Genomic DNA, 24,686 nt, shown 5'->3' on the forward strand with positions numbered 1-24,686 from the left:
CACACCATTTTTCTAATGTATTGATTGGAAATGAAATACCAAATTAAATTTTAGGGTTTTGCAAATCTGCTTTTGGTCTTACTAAATTTTAGAAATACTTACCATTACTTTTCCATGTGGTACTTGGGAAATAATAGCTTAGTTGCCTATGTTTTTGGTTGCTTATTTTATTAAAGGCATGCTCAAGCTAATTAAATAAATAATTAGTACATCTTTGCTTTTGCAGATTAAACACTTCAAGGACAGAATATCTTTTGGGCTGCACTAATCACTTCTAGGTTCAGTGCACAGACTAGCAAAGTATCTTTAGAACTTCTTTGTTGCTTTAATAGTCTCCACAATTGTATTTTATTTTATGCTAAATATATATACTATGTATCTAGTAAAGATATAGTCATCTTAAAAAAGTTCATTATTTTTATCATGCCTGGTATGTTTGGTAGCAGTTTAACTATGAATTCTCACTGAAACTCCCATGAATTGTAACCTTGGGAAAACTTTAAGATAAACACAAAAAAATCGTGAAAAAAAATCTTACTTCAATTGATTTTATAAAGTCAAACTTCATTCAAGAAAAATGTAAATGTTTAATTCACTTCTAATTTTGATTGCTTAAAGGTGCAACTCTTATTCACATTAAATGTTTTAAAATTGTGATATTTGCAAATGTTTTGTATGAAATGCAACTATGTAAAATAAATTCTTGCTGTTTTCATTGCTAGGTGAATATTATCATAGAACCATAGAATCAAAGATCATTTGAGTTGCAAGGGACCTCAGATTGAGATATTTTATGCTAGTATGGAATCAAATGACAGTGGGTAAGCTGGCTACTAGTGTAAGAAATCATTTGAATACCAAATATCAACAACATTTGAATAATTAATTAGGTTTCTTATAGGGCAAATTCAACTTCCTTACTACATTCAAGAAGGCAAAAACTGTGTCTCGTAGAAGGCATTCTGTCACGCACTATGACCATTCATTTTAAAGATTTTTTAAAGCATCATTTAAGTATAAAAACTACTTTATATGCTTGAAGACTTTTATATTGAAAATAGAAGCGTCAGGTCTTACATGAAAGATAATTTCAATACATCCTAAACACTAGTAGAATCAAAAGTGTATCTCAGAAAAATGAACAGAATAAAAGAATTAAACTCTTTATTAGAAAATCTATATAAATTAAATCTCTTACTCTGGAGGCCAGAGCTGTCAGCCTATGCCAGGGATGGGCAATTATTTTGGGTGGAGGGCCAGTTAATGAGTTTTGGTGACCTGTTGAGGGCCACATGAGTAAGTCCTCCCCTTGACAGTTGCCCACCCCCACGTCACCATCTCGGGCCCAGAAGTCCCATGCCCTACCCCCCGACATTTGCCACCAGAAGTCCTTCCCCTTGCTCCCTGGAAATACTCCTTTTGGTAGGGACGGTTGCCATCTTGGAACCAGAAAAAAACCAAATCATATGCTAAAAGTTAAACACCCACTATAATATATTTTAATTGTATTACAGAAAATATTTTTGTCATAATTTGTGTTTGCTTAATGTATATAGCGGTGACTGCATAATAACTCAAAAATAAATTCTTAGTTTTGTATATTGTGTGGGGAGGGTGTGTGCACACAGGACCAGTCCAAAGGTAATTGGCGTCCAAGGTGAACTGTGTACCTTGGTACCCCCACCACAATAGAGGAAAACAAGAAGTCTAGACTGAACTCTTACCTCTGAGATCTTTTCAGAGGTGTTTTTTCCCTTACCAAGGCAAAGGCCTTAAACCAAGGTGGAGCTGTAGCTGGCCAGGGCTGTTATTTAGAATGATGTTCCTATTATTTTGTTCTGCATATAATTTTGGCACCCCCCCAAATTTTGTCACCCTAGGCGACTGTGTAGTTCACCTAATGGTTGGACCAGCTCTGTGTGTGTGTGGTGTGTGCGTGGCATGGGGGGGACACATGGTGTGTGCATATGGGGAGTGTGTGTGGTATGTGTGGTATGAATGTTTGTTTTGCGTGGTGTATGGGAAGTGTGCATGGGGTATATGTGGTGTGTATAGTGGAGTGTGGGGGTCTGTGGTAGGATGTCAGGGCATGTGGGGGGAGGGTTATGAGGGGGTGTGGCTGTGTGAGGGGGGAATAGGGTATGTTGGGGGATTGTGTATATGTGGGGGGCTGTGGGGGTAGGGTGTGGGTGTGAGAGAGGTTGGGGGGTGTGGGGATCCCCACAGCCCGCAGTGGAAAAGTAGTAGGTGGGGTGCTCAGAGTACAGGTGCCTGGTGGGTGTGGTTCCAGCCAGTGCTGCACATAGCAGTGAGAGGCTCAGGTTCCCCATGGCTGCCTGGATTGTCAGTGCTCCCTGCCCCTCATGCACAGCCCCTGCATTTGCACAGGTGGGAGGCAAGCCCCATGTGCTGGAGCCAGGTGCCTTCTCTACCAAGGTTGTGCAGCACCAGAGAGCATCCTCAGGTGTTGGAGCTGGCTGCCTTCCCCACAGGGACTGCACTGCAGGGGAGGGAAGCTCCAGGCTGGGAAGGCAGCTAGCTCCAGAGCCTGAAGTTTCTCTCTGTTGCTGTGCAGCCCCAGCAGGGAAGACACCTGGCTCCAGCACGTGGGGCTTTCCCCCCTGCTGTGTGAGTGCAGAAGCTGTGTGCAACTGACAGGGAACACCAGCAATACAGAAAACAGGTGGAGGCTGCGCCCATCGCTGCAATGTGGGGCACTGGCTAGAGCTGCACCTCACAGGGCTCTTGTACCCTGAGCGCCTTGCTTGCTGCTGCTGCTGCCACTGCTTGCTGAGGCTGCACACTATGGGGGAATGTGGGGGCTCCCCACACCCCCCAATCTCCCTCACACCTACACGCTGTCCACCCCAGCTCCACTCTGCCACCATCCCCTATCCCCCTGGGCATGGGCTTTGTGTTGCCACCAGCCCCAGCCCCGCATTCCAGGCTTCCTCCCAGCTGCAGCCCAAGCCCCACTGTTTCCCTACCTGCTGCCCACAGCCAGCAGGAGACCAGGAAAGTGAGTAGGTCCTGGGGGCTGCAGCAGCAGCAGCTCTGCACAGAAGATGCACGCTGGCCAACCAGGCCCTTCCATGCTCAAGGATGGGTGACAAGTAATAGGGTACATTTTTGGGGCTTCATGTACACCTGGGAGCCTTGTTCCCACCTTTGTGGGTGGAAGGGCTGGACAGGGCACAATTTGTTGGGAGGGGCCTGTGGGTCAGATGAAAGTGCTTGGTGGGCTGGATCTGGCCTGCAGGCTGTATTTTACCCACCCCGGCCTACATGCAATTCATAATGATATAACGATGAAAGGCCATTCAGTAAATGCTTCACTCAAGATTCAATGTTGCCTAGATACCAGTTAGAGTGCATATAATAATGTTTGCTACATTGTTAAAGTGCCATGAAGGTCTCCAGGGAACTGTAAACATTGGCTAAAGGGGCTCTGGTCTGGTCCTCCAGGTTCGGAGTAGTGCAGGGGGTTGGCAGCTTACCCACGTCAAAAATTTCAATTACAGCCTACAAGAGAAGAAAGCTGGTGGAAACAATGGTCTGAAAGCTTTTGAAGTTGGAACAGGCAATGATGCATAAACCATAAGGTGAAGATGATGATGATTATGACAAAAAGGTATAAAAAAATAATAATAATAATCTTCAGCAGCGAAGCACAGGTTCAACTAGTATTATTAGAATTTTTTACCACAAAGACAAAAGCAATTCAACAATGGAATATATACAGCCTTCAGCCTTAATACATATGCATTAGCATGATGTGTATTCATGAGCTGAAGATGCTACTAAGACCATTTCATAAAGATGTTGAGCCAATGAAAGTTTGACAGTGACTGGCACTTTGATCCACTTAGGCTCCTAACGTGGTTTTGCTCCCTCCTCAAATAGGATTCTGAAAAGAGACAGATATCATGGTGACAGGGCAAGCTTAAACTCTATCCTTTCTCATTTCTCTGAGTAGACTGTCTTGTGTTTTGGATCTTTTCCCTTTGCCCATCACAGACTGGAAATCTTCACTGGACCCTGTCCTCTGTGTATCAATTATCTTAGAGGTGTGATTGAGTTTGGGCACCTGCTGTTCATCCTTTTGGGAGTTTAATACCTTATAGATATCAAAAGCCTTTCTTAAAACCAATCCATTGCTTATTTTAACAGTAGGAGCAAAGCATTTAGGGGAGAAAAGATTTTAAAGCAAGGTACCATGTATGTTGCTTTCTATTTTACTTATCTGTGGGCACAACCTAGGCAGGTTTCATTCTCTAAACATGACCAGGCAGCTCCTTTGTCTCAGCTTTGTTGTCCTAGATAGTTACATTGCTCTTTAGGAAGTCCTACAGTTAAAACCTCTGGGTTTCTCACTCCCTCCCCACCTCTTGTGTTCCTAGACCTTTATAGTTTCTGGTATTATTTCTTAAAAACTCCCAAATATTTGACAACTGGCTTATATTTCCCTTTTGTTTTTTGTTTGTTTATTTTGGACAGGCCCCTTATTAAACTAAACAAACATAGATGTACTGAAAAGACATGGACAAGTCAATCTATAATTCATATTTATAAATTATGACAGAGATGTTTTATACCATCATAATGGATATAAACCTAACCAAATTGAAATACTGTGTCATCACTCTCATCTCAGTACTCACCTAGTGTACTCATACCTGAATGTTCACTTCATGTAATCCAACTAAGTAAATAAGAATCAAGAAGTCAAAACAAAAACACAAAGAAGCCTTCATACAGCATTGAAAAGCAGCCTTCTAATTCAGTATGATGATCACATCAGCAAGACTTCAGTATCAGCAGTGAGATGAGGTTTGCAAAAGTAGTGATAAGCAATGTCAAAGGATTAGATTTAAAATTACTCTTGAAATAACCTTAATGGAATATTGTAATGCTATTACAATTTATAATGCTAATGACTTTTTGCTGTTAAATATTGTTTCCCCTCTCCATCATATATTGTGGAGGGGAAACATGTTAAGCTCAGAGAGTGGTCAGACAGAAATAGGGACACTTAATTTGAATTGAACATAATTAAGTCTAGGTTTAAAAAAAAGGACATAAGTGTCTACAGGAAGCTTTAGGCAGACTCTAAATCCAAAACAACTATAGTTCTTCTGTAACTTCCATAACTGTCCCAGTCTGAGCACTAGACACATAACTCCCACATCTGATCAGCAGGGATCCTGTTTCTTTTCTGATTAAAAAAAAAAAAAATCCCAATTTTTGGATTTTTTGGAAATACTTGTAGAAACCCTTCTTGTCAACCTTCAGATCCCTTGTTTAGATGCAATTCCAATTGTGTTTTAGCCTTCCTGATTTCATTCCTGCATGCCAGAGCAATACTCCTATAGTTCCTAGTTGTTTCTCCAAGTTTCCACTTCTTGTAAGCTTCCTTTTTGTGTTTTAGCTTACTAAAAAGTTACCTGCTGAGCCAAGCTTATATTCTGCCCCATACTTGCTAGTCTTTCTGTGCAACAGGATGGTTCATCCCTCAGTAAGGTTTCTTTAAAATACAACAGATGATTCCTTTTCCCCTCACACTGGCCCCACAGGGTTTCCTGCTCATCAGTTCCCTGAGTGAGTCAGAGTCTGCTTGCCTGAAATCCAGGGTCCATACTCTGAAGTTCTCCTTCTTTCCTCTCCTCAGGATCCTGAACTCAGTCATCTCATAGTTGTTGCTGCCCAAGTTGCCATGCACTTCTTCATTCCCAACCTGGGAGGGGTAGGGACTAAAAGGTTGTGGAAGTAGGGACTGGACCCCAATATTTTCCTTCCCAGGTGAGTACCCTAACACCAGAGTACAGTATGAGACTTTCTCCTTGTGTGGCTAGCCCCATAAACCTTTCATTCTTTTCTGAACTGGTTATAGAATGGGATGGAAAGGCATTCCTTTCTCTGACACAACAGTCTAGCTGACAGCCATGCAAGATACTGTCTAGGGAAGTAGGATTTGAACCTGGATCATTCATTTCCCTCTCACATGCTTTAACCACTAGGTTAAAGGTTGCTATTAAGAAAGGTGATTATTCAGAATTGACTTACTGGGCAGAATACTGTTTAAACATGTGTGTCTAAGCAGGACTGGCCTAGCTACATAAGTGGTATTGGTGGTACTGGTTCACAGTTTTCAGTGTACGTGCATAAGTTTACATCCATAGTATTGGTTTACTCAGTAGGCTTTACACTGCTTGGGCACGTAAAGCCACATATCTTGAGATTAGGTCCCAGAAAAAAAAATTAGGAAGAGGACCCTCCCCTATTTTAGCCTGTGACAGGGCACCCTCCCCAAAATGGCAATACCCTGTTCTATGGGCAGTCCGCCTCGCTCTCGCCCACCATGCCTTGAAGTTACTAGATAAATATGCTTTAGGAGGCTGCCCTGATCTTACTATAAAGACCAGTTGACTTGTGGTCATGGCTTAATGGGCCAACCCCATGGCTGTGTTTTTCCCCTACACCATGTTCCATGCCTGGCAGATGGCATCCGTACAAATGGTCTACCTCTCACTGATACAGCCCCTCGCTAGACCTTCCAATCCCTCAGCCCCTCTCAGACCCACTCTGGCCCCTCATACCCCTTGGTCTTGCACAACCACACCCTGGATGACCAGGCCTCTTGATCTCTCTTTTGGTTCCTCTCCAAACTGCCAGCCCCTATCTTGGTCTCTTGTCTTAGACCCCATTAGTTCTTCACTCTCCCAGCCACTCTCTAGGCCTTCAGCTCTGGCCAGCCCTACACTCTGCTCTCTGGCCCCTCATTGGGCCACCCTCTGCTCCCCGACCCCTCACTGGGCCACCCTTTATGGCTCAGACCTCCAATACTTCACTGGGCTGCACTCCACTCAGGCCTCCGGCCCCTCACTGGCCCGCACTCCTCTCACTGGGTCACACCATGTGGCTCGGGTGCCTTAAACCCATCCAGTCCACTGGGCCTCTGGACCCACATAGTCCTGGTCTTCCTTGGCCCCTCACTAGGACTCTCGTTCCATGGTCCTGATCTTCCTTGCAAGTGCTTTTCTGTTAGGGTGTACTTCCCAAGCCTTCCCCCTCCACAAGGTAACCCACAAGGCAGTAGGAGTTGCGGCTTTCCACCCCTCTTCCTTGCCTTTCCCTGGAGTGGCCCACGTGTAGCATTTCATGATGCCTGCCCCTCCACAGGCAGGCTCACCACATCAACCAACCATATGTAAGGTGCATATCTAGGTCTTACCCAGGGCTGGTCTTCAGGCCTGCCTGTTCTTACATCTTCCTCTCTGAGCTCCCCCTAAATGCCCTATACCCCTCCAGGGCTAACCACTGAGCTCCCTGGCTCCAGTTCCCTCTCACATCTGAGTCCTCCATCTCTGACCCCAGCTCATTCTAGGACCCCTATTCTTCTTCCTTCCTCCTCAGGTGGCCAAGCACCAGCCATCATCATCTTGACCTGAAGGCCTTTGAGCCCTTCCTCTTGGCTATCGCCCCCCACAGACCTTTGGCTTCTCCTAGGCCCTAGCCCCACCTCAAGGCCAGTTAAGATTCCAGGCTTCTAGTTCTGGCAGTGTCTCACTGTAGTCTTTTCCACCCTTCAGCCCCTCCTGGGCCCTGGCCACAGCATTGGCATGTTGAGATTATCATGGTCAATCCATCAACTGTCAATCCTCACATCTCTGTGGGTCTGCCCTTGTGGGCCCCTCCATAGCTCACTCCCACTCTGTGGAGTGCGCATGCTCAGTATATGCAGGGAACAATTATGGGCATCTTGACATGCTCCAGGATGAAATGGGGGCACTTTGATTAGAGTGGTTGTTGGGACAACCACAGCATCTCCTGTATTCAGAGTCCCATGCTTCAAAATGGCAATGAGAGCTCTTTAACTAAAGCTTACTCCCCTGATAGGCCATGAGAGCCTGATTTTGCTTTCTTGCACACTAGTTAGCTGCACTTATATTGAATATATTGAATGTTAAGGACTAAATATTAAATAAGGACTACAATTCTAAAAAAAAAAAAAAATAACTTTTAGCCATGACAGAGGTTCCACAAAGAGAATGGAGGTAATGGCAAAGAAGGCCAGGAGGTGATGTGCTGCCATTGCTGGGCCAAGCCGAGCTCGGTCACCTGGCTTCATGTTAGTCCTTAAGATAGGGGCAAGGTTTCACAGCAGAAGAATTGATATGGAAAAGTTCTGTAACTTTAGGAAGTTTGATACCCACTGCTTTAGAGAATAAAACTATTTTGTATTCCTTCCCTTTCCTCAAATTTACAAATCTTCAGATAACTAAAAAATGTTCCCCTACCTTGCACAGGTTTGTGAGCATAAACTTGTTATTGCACGTGAGATGATCAGATTCTAGTGATGGGAACCATAAAAGTATCTTGTTAGAAAAATCATTTTTATTTTACACCTCTGTGCTATTGCAAAGATCTTGTTCTGATTCTGCTCTCATTTACAGAGTTATAAATCTGTACTAAATTCATTAAATCCATGGTGCAAATGAGAAACAGAACAGGGCATTAGGGGCTATACATGCTGTCTGTGTAAATTTATGTAGTTCCATATGAGTCAGTGGAATGATAACAATTTATACCAAATGAAAATCTTCCATTATTTACCTTATAATAATAAATCAAAGGTGATGAAAAATATCATTAAAATTAGGTTACAAATCAAACCTAACAAGGCACCATTTAGTTAGGAAAGTTTACAATAAATTACATGAAACAGTCTTCAGAAGAACATTAAGTTAAACTTACTGGAAACTAATTGTTTGCTTATTCCAATAATGTCTTCTAGTTAACTTTGCATTTATAATAGTGTAAAAATATATTTACCTGACTGAGGTGAGGATCTGTTGTTTTATAATTTTCATTAAAGTCACTTTGAAGTAATCAAACACACTACGCACCAAATAGATTTCTTTTCACTACGTGCAGACAAAAACCTAAAATGAATCACTGTGATGGGTCCCAATCTCCAGATCTTTGAAACCAGTTTAAGTATTTCATTGACTTTGCTATGTTATGGATCAGTCCTTCACATGAAAAATTCAAGAAATGACTGATCATATACCATTTGAATTGCCAACAAGAATAGAAAAAATATATTCAGAAGAGATAATCATTATGTATGTGATGACAGTGATGCCTGACAGTAACGTTGATGGCATCTTGGAGTTAGCATCAGCTTAGTATGAAACGAAAATGATTGCTTTCTATAATATCCTGTTGGAATAGTACTTCTGCATTGATTACCTTCTTGTTGCTTAATAACAAACTCAGCACTTAGACAGCAAAATGTATATTCAATTGATTTTAGATAAGTATCACACCATTTTATCTTTAATTTCCTTATTCCATAACATCATGGGCAGTCACTTGTAAAAAATATAATTTGCATTGACTATGGTCTTTCAAAATAGCCAATTATATGCCATGGTTTGCTTTTTCTGTGGTTAAATCTTGTTGGCTGTAAAGAACTTGTGGTACTTGAGAAAATAGAAAATAACATAGATCAGTGAACTAACATCAACCTGCCAATGGAAGAGAAAGTTAATACTCTGAGAATAGTAGTAATACTCCCATTCAATCATACTAAGTGGTCCCACTCTATTTTGTAAGCATAGAATATATGTTATTGTTTGATTTACTTTGTTTTAATTTAAAAGCTAAATTGAATGCTGCTTTATAATCAAAAAAGATTTTGATGCTAAGGAATAATTAGTGAAAATATTAGAATATATAAGATTCCTTAATTATGAAAATATTTTGAATATACAAATATTTTTATTTTTTAATTTATATTATGATTTTTATTTAATCAAAAGACCATATAACTGTGGTTCCACAAGCTGTTGATACAAGATCACTGAATCATAAATATTATTTTATCACATAATAATTGATCTTGCTGTATTTGCAGTCATCTTTGAATTTAAAGGTTGTATCTTGCACCCAACGGAAGGAGCACCAGATCTAAAGTATTTTAATACAAATACATCTCAGAAGGCTTTAAAGATGACGAATAAAAGTAAATATTGAAGATATATTGTACAATAAATAGACCTTTCCAGTGTATATGATAAAACTACTGTATTAAATCCAAGCAAATAAAGAATATCGATATTTTTTTAATGTACCCTCATTTTCACATCAAATTTAATTATTTAAAGTTATTCAGTGCCCTTTTCTCATTTGGAATGATCACATCTTTATGAGTATTCAGTGTTTTAATTGCAGTAAACATTGTGTATATTAACTGAAATATTAGATATAAAAGCAATAGTCAGCAGTTGATGGTTCTTAACTCAGAAGAGGCCCCTCCCATTGTTTCTTCTCTTATATAAGGAAAAAAAGTCTACGTTGCGCAGTCTGCCATTAATGAATATGTCAAATTTCAAGATTCCAGATTGTTTAGTACACTGGAATGTATTGTGCCAATTGACTAGATGAATGAAAAAGGTCAAATTTCAAATGTGAGATCTTTCAGTATTTAGAGCCCCCTCTCTCCTAGCAAAAACAAATGTACAGGATAATAGCAGATACTGAGATCCTATCTCAAAGAAAACATGACAGTTCTTTGTTTCTGTCTCCCTCTAGGGGCTAATTATAGTGAAAGTAAAAGCTGGTTACCTACAGCCCTTATATAGGCTAGCATGTTAAAAAGCAACAAACATGGTAAATTATTTAACTTGTGTGAAGTGTTATTGTTTGGTTCTAGTTCAGGTTGTCATTACAGACAATCCCTGTATTGTTATCTCCTCTTGCTATTTTTATATTAACTGGTCCACATGTTATTTCATTTGTAATATAAACATTTCTACTGGTGATTTATAGGGTTATCCAAGTAAGGGAAGACAGCCTGCATGAATATTGTTTTACAGAGTTACATTCTCACATTGTGGATTGTTGAGTTACAGCCAAAAACCAAACCAAACAAACTAAGCTAAAGAAACAGTTAAAAACCCATCTAAAGTTAGATTATGCTATACATCTCTGACTGAATTAATCTATAACATGCAAATCTGCCATGCCTTCTGAATTATATTTAGGGAGCTACTAAAATTGTGGTTTTTTAAATTTTTGGACAAACTATAAAGAAAGGTGATCTCCGTGAAAAATAGTATTGGCCACAATGTCCCAGAAGAGCAACCAAAAACAAATAAAAAGCTGCCCACCCCCTGCCCCCCAGAAGGAGCCAACAGTCCTCGCTACCACTGCAGCCCAGCTTTGCAACCTGCCCAGGAGGGGAAGGCACCAGCTAGCCGGGTGGCATAAAAAGCAGTAGCCAAGATGGCAGCTGTCCCCTTGTGCCTCTCTGCCCATCAATGCTGAGGGCCACACAAAGGGTAGCCAGCAGTCAACATGGTGGCTGCCCCTTTCTTCCTCCTCCCCCGGGTCTCTCTGCCAGTTTCCACCAAGGGGTGGGACCACCACAAAATGACCTCAAAATCAGCTCTTCAGTTTGCAATCAAGCCTTGAAAATTGCTTTCTCTTGCTATGAGTTAGGTAGGTTCCTAATTATATTAAATAGCCATTGCATAAAATGTACAGACAGCCCTTGGAGGAAAGACCAAAACCATAAATGGCACTAACCAAAAACATTCAGCACTGACTCATGCTATGAAACCACTGTTACCAGGCATTGGGCCTTCTGAATTTTCAGGAATGAGTTCAACATTTCAACTGGATCAGAAATGAAGACACAGAAACCAAAGAGTACTATTCTAAAAGGATAAGTGAAAGACAAGTTGAAATGAATATGTTCAGAACCCACAAGAGTCCCTTAAATAGTCTGTTACTGTTTGGCTTTAGGGGATATTTTAAATCTGTCTGAAAGTACTAGCTTTATAAGGTAACGTATCTGGTAAGAGAATTGTCATACCGTGAGCCAGCCTTGTTTTCAAGGATAATACACTATTTCTAGGAGCAACAATATCCAAGGCAGCATCATCCACCAGTTAACAAGGGAGCTGGATTGGCAAAATAAAATTACTGGGCTGTGAATCCCTCTGGGTGAATCATCACTTATAATGTAGCTTGAGAGTGAACATCAGACCAAGATGAACATATAACAAGTGAATAAAACAAAGTAGTGAAAATATAGATAACACCTGGTGTAACAGAGAAAGGAAATAGGCCTTGAAAGGCTAAACAAAGGAGGATAATACAATAACACTGAGCTAAAATGGTGTGTGAATGAAGGGAGGAGGCTGTTTATATGAGTTGTCAAGTCTCAGAAAGATCATTCAAATATATTTTTGAAAGGTAAATCAAGAAAACTTATTAAGGTAACTTCATTCAGTAGCACTTTTAATACTCAATACTCATTACTTGCAAATCATTACCTACCCCTTTTGTAAGAAAATAAAGAAATGGTGAAATATTTTTAAAGCATGCTCTTACTCAAGTATTATGCTTCTCTTTTGGCAAGAGTCCCAGCTCTGAAATTTTAACCTTTATTGCTAAATATAGAACTGAAATAAGTATGTTGCCTGTAAAACAAAAAAGTGGTTATTGTTGTATGTTTAAATCTCTTTTGATTTCATAAAGGGCAAGAAGCCCTTTCATGTTGTTTTAAAGAGCAATTAGAACTCAGCATTTTGGAAAATGATAGAGACAAAAAAGTCTCGGGCAATATGTGGCTGTTCCTTGTCTGTTTTACACTGTAGGTTCTATTCACCAAGTAGTGAGCCGCAGGCATCCAAATGTCTTACAGTAATTATCCCCAAATGTTTGGTATTTATAAAAAATGCAGTTTGCTATAGAGGCTACTTCACAAGCTTCACTATAAAGGCATGTCAGAACAGCACATTCTAACATTACTATAATTATTTGTCTGTCACTGATTCCTTTTTTTTCAGAGGCTGTTCTGTTGTAAAATTTGCTCCAGGCTGAAACTTAGCATTGGAACTGAAAAAAGAAAATTTCTTCAAATCGAGGAAACTTGATGTAATTTGGAAAACCAAAGATTGGGCCACAATTGCCCTTGTGAACAGGAACAGTGGATCTGGCCCAGGTTTTACTTAATGACACCATCCTCACAGGGCAACTCAGAAACAGAGTCCAACACTTAAAGGCCAAGTGTTAGTTCTTTTGCTTTGGAAAATAGACCTAGGTGAGAGAAACATCAATAACACCGGATAGAATAGTCACACAGAGAAAGAAGTTCTCTTTCCACCTCTCCTTATGGAGCCTTATTAAGAATCACCAGGAGTGCATATTGTGCTAATGGAAAACTAAACAGAACCATAGCTCTGCTCTCACAATGCTCTAGAGTCTCTCCTAAAGGTGTTTTCCTGCCTACAACCCTTAGAAGCTTCAGGAAACAAGCAGAATGTCATATAAACTACTGGTAAATCCCAATACAGGGCTTTGGATATATTTCACTTTTTAGGCAATAATATTTAGAGTCAAATGGTGCCTGTAGAGGTGTGGGTTGCCTGCTCCGACACCATAACTACAGTGTGTCAGAGCAGACTCAATTAATGGCGCCTGCTGAAATGTGCTAATTAGCACACTCCAGTAGCCTCAGTGCCTCATGTATTCAGCATCCTCATAATTCAAAATAGTGGCAGGAGCACTTTAACTAAGCTGGTTGAATAAGCTTTAGTAAAAGCACCCCCACCGCCATTTTGAAACATGGGACACCGTGTACACAAGACACTGTGAGTGCTTCAATCAGAGCAGCTCTCACGAGCCACTATAATTAAAGCGGCCCTCTCTCTACTCCCAGAGCACATGTAAAGATGTCCAAACAGGTTATATTACAAAAAACCAAACAGTTCAACAGACTTTTGTAAAGACATCTGTAAACTTTGGCCACTCCTAAGCAATAAAGATCCATCCCTCTGACTTCCTGAGTGATAGTAAGGAAGATAGCATTTAATCCTGAGAGAATGTGATGGGCACTGGTTAAGGAGCTTTTGTTTGTTTGAAGAATATGGGGCTGGTTTTCATTTGGTGGATAGGTATTTCTTGTGGTGTTAAGGGATGATCACTTTATCTCTTATTGTAGTTTAACACACACAAAAAAATAATAGCAGTCAGGTCCCCATTAGCTAGAATTTGGCCACAAAAATGCTGGAAAAATGTATTTTTATGGGGAGAGATTCAAAATTTTGTCCATTATTTAGCAAATCCAATCTTGGAACAAGAACCTAAGAAAAGCCTAGCACCTGTGGGTGAAGCTACATGTGTGCTTTACTGCAGTTTGACTCATTAGCTCCACAGTAAAGTGTCATTGTTTACACATGCACCAGTATTAGGATGCAGTAAATTAACTCCACCATAAGATAGGACAGTACTATCTTCCAGCCGAGTCACTTACTGCACAGAAATGCATGTCTGGATGGTTACCAGGACTACAGCATTTTGAGCTGGGACAGAGCAGCCCTAAACTGGCAGAAAGCTTTGGGGAGTCAGCTGCATGGCTCCACAGTTTTGGTACTCTCATTTTCCAGCTGCTCCTTCCACTGGCCAAATCCTTACACCACCATCCACAATCATGCTGCCAGCCTGGGGCTGGTCTACCCCAGCTCAAATTGCTATGATCCTGGGCGCACATAAAGGCACTGTGCCCAGGAGCATCTGACTGGTACAAACTACGCTAGAGTGTATTGAGTCACATTAATAGCTCATGTAGATGCACCCCATAGCCACATCCAGATATGCATGAATGTTTGGTTCCCTGGGGACAAGTAGCAATGGCACACCATGTGCCGCTGCTACTTGTCCCTGAAGAATGCCTGTGCCATGCGCACTCTGGGGCTCAGCTGCTTACCCCAGGTGAGGTAGGGGGTACCAGGGCCAGCAACTGTGCTGGCCCCAGAAGCCTTATCTGGGGTCTTGGGGGATGGAAAAGCTGGAGTTGTCGTGCTTCTGCAGTGGGGAGCCTGACTTCAGTTGGCCAGGCTCCAGTTTTGGGTGGTGCGCACTGCCACTACACACGCCATCCCACTTTTTTTTTTGCATGGCTTTTTTTTGAACCCAGGATTTCCAGGGTTAAACCCCTCCCACTCCTCACACTGCATGTCAGCAGCACAAGGAAAACCTGAATGTACAGCACATAGTGCTGCAGCTGGATCTCTGGCACCACATACCACATGGCCATACTTGTCTGGATGTGGCCCATGAGTCTGAAATCCCCACATGGATGTTTGATTTTTTTTTTCTCCTCTCAGGCTCATGCCTTCAAGTGATCAATGCACTGCATATTCCAGGGGTCACCTGCTTGAACACATATCAGTACATTTCTACAAGGAAATTATTGGCCACTGTGGTCCTATAGTTGTCAAAAAATTGGCATGTTAGTAGAAGGGTGGGACTGGGAGTGATTCAAACTCCAGGGGCACATCCACTCATGCAGGCACATGCACTTGCAGCAGCTGAAATAAGAGTGGCACAAATTTGTCTCAGCAAACGTGCCTGAACATGCACTTAGTATGAGGCAAGTTGTGCCAACTGGGGCAAAATAAGCCTGCCCAGCTCCTCCCAGACCTGCAGTCAGGGGGAGCTGGAAGCAGGGGCCAGCACCTGTGCTGGCCCCAGAAGTATAAAAAGCTGCCCTGGGATGCAGCTCAGGGCTACTTGCTCTCAGAAGCTTTTCAGCCTCAGCCAGTTGGTATTTGGGAACACTACCCCCCACCCCATGCCAGCTGGACTCCTGCAGCAACCTGTGCACCCTCTACCCACGGTAGCAGTCCGGCAGTGGGAACTGCTGCCTGGCTGTGACCTGCTGTCACCTGCAACAGCATCCACCCCCTTGGATCGACAGCCTCATGTCTGCATGCCTGCTAGACCTGGTCAAGGATCATGCAGCTGTCTGGGTTGTGGCATCTTTGAATACAGGGTGCTACAGAAGTGCATTGCTATTCCATAATCAGGAAATGGAGCCAGGTGGAAGGTAAAGAAGTATACTGTGCTTCTGAACCTTTAATGCTAGAACTGGTGTTCTGCTTATTTTACACCCAGTCATTACTATATTGAAAACAGTATAAATCTCTGTTACCACACCATGCATATTTACAATAAAGAGAGTTAAGAACAGATTATATCAATGAAGACCTTCAGCTTTAATTTTTGTTGTTTGTTTCTTTGGTTTTCCCAGGGTTTGACTGAAACCAATTTTCATGGCAGTTGTGCACAGAATTATAGACAGGCAATTCACACTGGTTTTAATGGATATGGTCTCATTTTCCATAGACTTTTAACCTCCTCTTGCTTGCAATAGTCTCTTAAAACCTTGAAAATAATATGTTTTAATTTTTTTATTCCTCTTGTCAAATACTGGCTACAATTTTTGTCAAAATGGCACAATGGTCATAATGGCTCTGTCCCTTATATTAGGGTAAATCAGGTTTGACTCCACTCAAGAAATGAAAGTTGCTCAAGTATAAAACCATTGAGAGTGGAATTAACCTTAAATTGCTGATGGAAATCTTCCAGTTTAGTTCATGTGACAAAAGTGTTTTCATTTACTCCATTACAAACCATTTTCATTCTTGTTATAAAATAATACTGATCTTATTAGATCTCAAACAGAAATCAGACACAGAAATCCAGCTAAGAAATGTTTCCAAAGTCTTTCCAATCCAACCATGTTCAAAGGATAACACATAATCCTTACTTGACAAATATTTCAAATCTATGTAATATTACATATCAATAACTTTCAAAAGAGCTGAAATGTAACTAGGAATATAATGATTTATCACTATAATTATCATGTCATTGAACAAATTTACAAATCCAGGTAAGTCTCCTTTATGCATTCATTTAATGGTCTAACAAACAGTAATTCCCTGTGGTATTGGAGTAATGTGAGAATTATAATGGCTTGTGAAGCCCTCTGAAGGTTGAAGTGTATATTTAATAATAAGGATGTTTTGTTGTTGTTTTAGAGTTGGATAAGAAATGGTTTTCCTATCCTGTGCGAGTTTTCAAGATTTAAAAAATGTATCTAGAATCAAGATAAAAACAATCTTAAATATTTTCACAAAATAAAAAGCTGAGAAAATGTTGAATTAGATCAACCAAAACTGCCTTTTTCAAATGTAAAGCAAAATATTTTTTACATTTTTGAATGCTTTTGTTTCAATTATTTTTTTAAAGAAAGATTGTATAAACTACTCTTTTCTGATAAATAAATTGTTTTTGATAAATTGGTAATTTCTGGCAAAAGAAATGTTGTCGTTCTTTTAACATTTCTATTCAGAATTGGCCTAAATCTGTTCCTACTGAAGTTCAGAGTAGAACAATTTGAAAATGCAACCCTTAATCCCTGCCTAAGCTCTATTTTGTTACCAAAGAAACTGGTTGGACTTCTGTAGATAAAGTACATAGATTTTAAAATTTCCCTTTAAATAAGGTTTTTATCTCTGGAACCACATGATATATTGAGAACTTTCCAGGGTCCATGCATTTCCTTCTATGCACTAATGTTTTTATCACTTCACAACCTGAGGGAATCATATGATTTTGTATTCCTTTTGAATTTAATTGCCATTAGATAACAAGATAACAGCAAATATGCTATTGAGTTGATTATATTCATTTAATTACATCTCTGTCCACACTGCAGAACCTGCCAGTTTTTTACATCAATGTCAAATGTGGAAGTCCCATTTCTTGCTTTTAAATTGGTGCTGAATACCTGTCCCACAAGAACTGATAGGTTTAAAGCCATTCAACTCCCACTGACACAAAACATACCAAACACCTCCTTCCACCAGCATGCTGTGGTACACTGGTAGCTGAATTTCTTTTGACCACGGCAGAAGAAATGGTTATTATATTAACTGGGGGCAATGGAGCTGGTGCTCAAGTCTCACTCAAATGTTATGGTTCGTAAGACTGAGAGAGAAAAGAAAATTCACTTCCTTGCCAATGCCATTTATACCGTACTCTCATTGAGTGTCCTTTTCTTCACCAGTTCTAAGTAGTATGCTTCACCTGTATGTTAGTTACACAATTGTCTGTCTTTCATTGCATGTTGGATCCTCCCAACCTAGAGCATAGGCAATGCTGTATTTACTGCAAGAAGGAGCATTACATTTACAGAGGTGATAAACTGTTAATGAAAAAAAAAATCTCATTTTGGTATGAATCTACCAGGAGAGAAACCCGTATGCACAATTCCAATGGAAATCTATATATGTTCTTGTATTATGAAAGATTTTATGTAATTATATTTATAATCCAAAAATTATATTACAGAATATTTTCAAAAGGTAAATAAAGTTCTAAATTACACTCCCAGAGATTAATGAGTATCTGAAAATAGGAAGGAAGAAAACATGCAGATTTTTCCTAAGGAGAAAGGAATTAAGTGAAAATAACATTTTCCAAATGACACATTAAAAAGGTAGACACTAAACAGAGGAGCTAGTAAGGCCACAATAAATACTGAAGGCTTGCAAAATTACAGTGATAATAAGCCTGAGTACAAAATCTACTTATCTAACTTTTATCATAATGACTAATGACACTGAGAGAACATATAATATTTAACCTATTCATCAAAAATATTTATTTGCCGTGGGTAAGTAGAATTTTACAAGGATGAAAGGAAAAAATAAACAGGCTAAGCAAAAGCAAAAATAGGGTTAAAGCACATTCTTGAGAAAATAATATATGTCTCATTTCGGAGAAATCTGAACTGAATTTAGGTGATATTACATAAAAATAGATTTAAACCAAATGAGTCATGATCAGTTTTATTTTAGCAGTGCTTCCTTAGGACTTTACAGGTAATTCAAAACAGGACTTTTAGCAATTCTAGAGAATAAAAATTGAACAGGGTTCTAGACCAGAGTGTGCAAAGCTCATAGTGTTCCCTTTCTGAGATTTCTGCAAACCACAGGTCACAGCAAATATCAACTTCCTTAAAGAGTTTCTTTGCAGTTGACAGCAGTGAATGACAATTCAGAGATTTGCCTGAAGGCTTATTAGAAGTGAAACTTCTAGCACCATTTCCATCACCACCACCTTATAGAGTTTTGATATCAAAAACATTTCTCTGGATTGACTATCCTGATTTAGAGGTGGTATTTCCTGCCCCACATTCCCAAATGCATACATATTAGTGTCAAAAGTGCTATTTACTTTCATGGGAGAGGCAAGGATTTCATAGTCTCATATCTTTTACTGATAGTTGTGAGAGTTAAAGAAGCTTTAGAAGGCAAGACATTCTTCATCAGAAAGCTTATCTAACACATAAGTCTTGAACCATCACAGTTACATCATCACTTCAGCACTACATTTTTTTTTTCATGGCATCTGTGAAAAACTCTTTTAGGGAGATGAGAATCTTGAACTGCTGATAGTCCAGGAAATATGGAGAGTTGAAGAGTTTTGTGATATCTTTTATTGGAGCTAGGAGAGTTGTTAAAAAAGCTTTTAGGCACAAGTTGCCCTTCTTCAAGAAGAAGCAGACACAGCTTAAACTAAATAGCAGATAGACCAAAAGTATGGGCATTCTTCCATAGTAGATGAAAACATTCTGCTATTAACAAATCAAGTAAGACAGGGGTGCTCAATTCCCAGCCAGCAGGTCCCTATATCATCATCAGCCTGCAGGCACCCTAGCACCTTATCATCCAGCCTGCAAACTGTGCTCCTGCTTCCTAGATCTGGGGTGCAAGGTGGTGCAGGGCTCAATTCTGGTACATGAAAACTGGCAGAGGTGGCACAAAGTCCTGGGCCCCTGATCCCAGCACATGGAGCCCAGCAGAGGCAGGGCAGACTCTGGGGCCCTGATCCTGGCATATGGGCCCAGGTTTACGACCCTAGCACACAACAACATGCAGTGGCAGCACAAGCATGCAGGTCCAATCCTGGAACACATGGTCCAATCCAGCCTGCAGCCTGGCCCTCCACCTTTCATTTGGTCCACAGGGCCAAAACACTGTATATCACTGAAATAACAGATATGCTTTTGTTCAAGCTGAATATGGGCCTCTCAAACCCCATACACAGACAGGGTAGGCACATCCAAATGAGCCTGCACGTGCCTCTTGCAGTGTCTCAAACTCCTTTGAGATGTTGCAAGAGGCACGTGCAGGAACAGGAGAAGATTCCTCCCACTGCAAATTTGTAGCATGCAGGAAAAATTAGACCCCTGGATATCCAGGAGTAGGAAAAAAACAGGTAAAAAAAGAGGCTGAGGCAACCAGAGGCTGGGTCCTTCACAGAGATGCTCTAGCTGCCAGAGCATCTCTGTGATTGACCCTTGCCCTGGAGCTGAAGCATGCTGCCTGCTCCTGCAGGGCAGGCAGTGTGCCAGCAGCAGGGCTCTAGTGCTTGTAAGTAAGGGGTTTGGGGAGCTGGAGGAGGGGGAGGGGACTATGGGGGGGACCCCACTGGCCTTGCCTGCTCCCCCAGCCTCCCCGATCCCTGACCTGCCCGGCCCTATATATATCAATAAAACATTGCCCAACTGATCTCTGTCTCTGTCTCTCTTTATAGTGGTCTTTTATTTTACTTGTAGAGGAACATGGATTTTGGGGTATTTTACAGAGTAACTTTGGGATTTTTTTATCAGGGATTTTTCAGTTTTCCAATAGGAAACACCAGAATTCCTGCTAGGGAGGCCTGTGGTATGACCCTGGCTGCTCAGAGCTAGCATCTTGGACCCAGTTAGCTGTGGCTGACCTCTTGGTCAATTGGAGCCAGGAAGACATGCTTTGACAGTTCAAAGCAGGCCACCATACCTGGAACATCTTCCAGGTGATAGCTGCCCAGATGGCCAGGCAGGGGTACACATGGCAGTAGTGCTGTGCAATGGCCAGCTCTGCAGCCACAGCCCACTGGCAGCTGGCCCAGAGTGGTAGATGCCTCATCTGGGTCTGGCAGGTGTGCAGCAGGTCACAGCAAGGCAGCAGCTCCCACTGCCAAACTGGTGCAGTGGGTAAAGGGTGCAGGGATCTCTCAAGGCTGCTTCAGCAGTCCAGCTGACACAAAGGGTAGTGTCCCCAGGTACCAATTGGCTGGGCCCCAGGAGCTCCTGAGAGTAAGTAGCCCTAAGCTACTTACCAGGGCAGTTTTTTGTACTGATGGGGACAGCACAGGTGCTGGCCCCCAGCTCTAGTTCCCCCTGGCTGCAGATCTGGGAAGAGCCAAGCAGGGTTATTTTGCCCCAAGTGGCATAATTTGCTCCACAACAAAGCGCATGTCTGAGCATGTGTGCTGAGGCAAAAAGCCCCGGATCAAATTTGCACCACTTCTATTTCAGCTGCTGCAAGCTCCCAGTATGTTCTTGTGGAAAGCTGTAGATAATTAAAATTGCTATTTGTGGTCCTGGCTGACAAGGTTCTTTGGGTAAATCTGATATCTTTTATTAAACCGATGCAAATAGTTAGAATAATTCTTCTCAGCAAGCTTTCAGGCACAACCGCCTTTCGTCAGGCTCAGGAAGAGTCTGCAGATGGTCCTGTTTGTGATCCTGTTAATTTTTTGAATAAATAAGAGGAGAATGGATCTCTTCATTGGTGGAAAATTTTAAATACTGGACTAATGATGGAAATAAAATTTTGCTCTTATCTAATAGCATAGAGATTGCTTTATGATCCCTAGGCAAATTTGCATTACTTGCACAAAGAATAAAAGCCAAATTCAAATAAAATTCCCATTTTATCCTTTTTTTCTACTATTGTATATTGTTTCATTTTATATATTTTGTATCATCTCATATTTATCTCCATTTTAATTTTGTTTAAATTGGTAGTACGTATAATATTATTGTATCCTTTTAACAATAGCCATCATTTATAGTTTCACAGTTTCATAGATGTTAGGGTCGGAAGGAATCTATTACATCATTGAGTCCAACTCCCTGCCCTGGGCAGGAATGAGTGTTGGGGTCAGACAACCCCAGCCAGGTGTCTGTCCAATCTTATTTTAAATACCTCCAAGGAGGGGGACAGCACCACCTCCCTTAGAAGCGTATTCCATATTTTGGCAACCCTCACTGTAAAGAATGGTTTCCTAATGTCCAATCTGAATTTGCTCTCTTCCAGTTTGTGGCCATTATTTCTAGTTACCCTGACAGGTAAACATTGTATTCCCTATTTCTTGCTGCCCTCCTCCCCCACTTAATGTGTTTGTAGGCGGCCACGAGATCACCTCTCAGCCTCCTCTTGCAGAGGCTGAAGAGGTTCAGGTCTCCCAATCGGTCCACATAGGGTTTTTTGTGTAGGCCTTTAACCAGACGAATGGCCCTCCTCTGAACACTCTTGAGGGCATCCATATCCCTCCTGAAGTGTGGTGCCCAAAACTGGACACAGTACTCCAGCTGCAGCCTGACCAATGCCGCATAGAGGGGAAATATAACCTCCCTAGGCCTGTTTGTGATGCACCTACTTATGCAAGAAAGGGTGCGGTTAGCCTTATTTATTACCTCATCACACTGATGACTCATGTTCATTTTGGAGTCAACTACTACTCCGAGATCCCCTTCTGCAGTTGTGCTACTTAGAGTGATACCTCCCAGGCTATAGGAGTGTTGATGATTCTTCCTCCCCAGTGCAACACATCACACTTATCCTTGTTAAACTGCATCCTATTCTGTTCAGCCTATTTCCCCAGCCTGTCCAAATCAACCTGGATTCGCTCCCTACCATCTAGTTTGCGTACCTCCCCCCATAGTTTGGTGTCTTCAGCAGACTTGGACAGGGTGCTTTCTACTCTCTCGTCCAAGTCACTAATGAAGATATTGAATAATACTGGTCCCAGGACAGAGTCTTGGGGGACTCTGCTGCCTACATTTCCCCAGGTAGAAACTGACCCATCCACCACCACTCTCTGGGTGTGTCCCATAAACTAATTTTCTACCCACCGGACAGTGTAATAATTGCAACTGTTTAGTTTATTTATAAGAATTGCGTGTGACACTGTGTCAAAGGCTTTTTTAAAATCTAAGTAAATAACATCTACCTCTGTTCCTTCATCCAAGCATTTTGTGACTCGGTTGTAAAATGAAATCAGGTTAATCAGGCAGGATCTGCCTACTATGAACCCATGCTGATTGCCCCTTAGCATTATTTTACCCTCTGGTCCACCACAAATGTGATCCTTAACAATTTTCTCAAAGTATTGTTTTATAAACTTCTATTATTGTATTATGCATTATTTTTTGTCAGTTTTACTGTACTGTTTTAGTGAAAGCTGTAAATAAACTACAACTATTAGCTCAAGCTGTGTCTTCTTCTCCAGGAGACGTGAAAAAGGGCAGTTTGTGCCCAAAAGGTTGTCTAATGTCTCTCCCAACTATACATTGGGCCCAATAAAACATATCCTAAAAACCTTCTAGGGTTGTATTGCTATGAAATCCAGAAGTAAAGGCTCAAGTTTTTATCCCAAACTTCCCTGAACATATTGAAGAGCATTTGTAGATAAAACATTAAAGCGGGTGAAATGCCCTTTTGTACCACTTTAATAATGTTGCTGTTTGCACAATTTTGCAGATTTGGGGGCATTTTGCATGTTCATTCCCACTGCTGTAGCAAATGTGGTGGTGTAATGCACCTTAAATGTCTTTGGGGCACAGCAAACTAAAACACCTCCAAGGAGTTTCAGTTTGCTACTTTACAACCATGGAGAAAATCACCAGGCTCCATGTGGCTCAGGAGCTGTGCAGACAGCCTCAGCAGGCAGCCCAGCAGCTGCCCAGAAAGTCAGGCTGCACTGAAGGAAAAAGAAAAAAGCAGCAAGCCTGATGGTTTTTTGTTTTTTGTTTTCCTTCCCTGAAGCCTGCCTGCCTGCCTAAGCTGTGCAGGGGCATGGTGATTCCCTTCACAGCTGTGGTGCCTGCCAGGACCACCCAAGCCGAGTGCCTGTGCTGCCTGAGGGGGGGAGGGGCCTGTTGCCACAGAAGAAAGCACTACCTCCCCCCCCCCGCAGCTCAGACACCTCTTGGCTCTCTGGCAGCTCGCTCTCCCCTCCACACTGCTGGAGGGGCAGGTAAGGACACGGGTGTACATGACACGCAGGTTTATTTCACCCTAAATTGAAGCGGTGTTTTTAAAAAAACACCACTTCCATTTAAACTCCCATGTCATCTACAAATGCCTTGAGACTATAACTCAAACCCTGATAGGAGATATATGCTGATAATTTACCTTGGGCTTGTGGGAATAAAGATCGTGAATGATTAGTGATCGTACAAATGTAAATCTTTACATTGTTTCAAGGTTCTTAATGAAATTTTTATGCAGCCTTTTTGAAAAGTCTCCATTTTAGAAAGGATAGTCTTGCATAGTTAATTAAACTCTTAGTTGCTATGGAAGTATTGTCCAGAGTCTAGCAAAATGGGCTGGGACTCCAGGAAGCTTTCCTCAAATGACTTGTTTGTATTACCTTGATTAAGACACTTCAGCATCCTTGGTGTCTGTTTCTTCTTCCACCCTTTGGCTGATCTCTTGATTTAGAGAATAAACTCCTGGGAGCAAGGTATACCATAGATTACAGGTATATCAGTGGGTAAACACCAGAAGACATATCTACAGTTCAATCTTTTATTGATTTCAACCAAGAAACAAGATACACATTTTATTTCAGTGTATGTCTGGCAAGCCTTGCTGACATTCCAGTTGAGGTATTGGAGCAAAAGATGAAACACACCGATACCGTGTCCTTCCTGTAATGTCCAATTTTCCCTCTAATCAATCCCATGGATAATGCATCTATGCTGC

This window comes from Alligator mississippiensis, chromosome 1, assembly GCF_030867095.1.
Source record: "Alligator mississippiensis isolate rAllMis1 chromosome 1, rAllMis1, whole genome shotgun sequence".
NCBI lineage: Eukaryota > Metazoa > Chordata > Crocodylia > Alligatoridae > Alligator > Alligator mississippiensis.